Here is a 414-nt window from a genome sequence, read left to right on the forward strand (position 1 = left end):
CTCCTGTACTCAAGCGATCCTCCCTCTTTGGCCTCCCAAAGTGCCGGGATTGTAGGAGTGAGCCACTGTTTGTTATAATTGTAATTGTAATTGTACATTTGTTTGTAATATTATTTAAATAATTATTAATAAAGCTCTATGAGGTAAGAATCATGTCAATTCTTGCTCATCTAAAAATCTCCAGCACCTCTGAACCTGGCACATAATAGATGCTCAATAGATGTTTGTTGTTTGTTGTTTCTGTTTTTTGGTTTTGCTAAGATAGGGTCTCACTCTGTCACCCAGGATTGAGTGCAGTGGTGTGATCTCGGCTCACTGCAACCTCAGCCTCCTGGGCTCAAGTGATCCTCCCATCTCAGTCTCCCAAGTAGCAGGGACTACAAGCATGCACCACCACGCTGGAGCAAATTTTGC

The sequence above is a fragment of the Colobus angolensis genome, unplaced genomic scaffold (genome assembly GCF_000951035.1).
Source record: "Colobus angolensis palliatus isolate OR3802 unplaced genomic scaffold, Cang.pa_1.0 Scaffold4, whole genome shotgun sequence".
NCBI lineage: Eukaryota > Metazoa > Chordata > Mammalia > Primates > Cercopithecidae > Colobus > Colobus angolensis.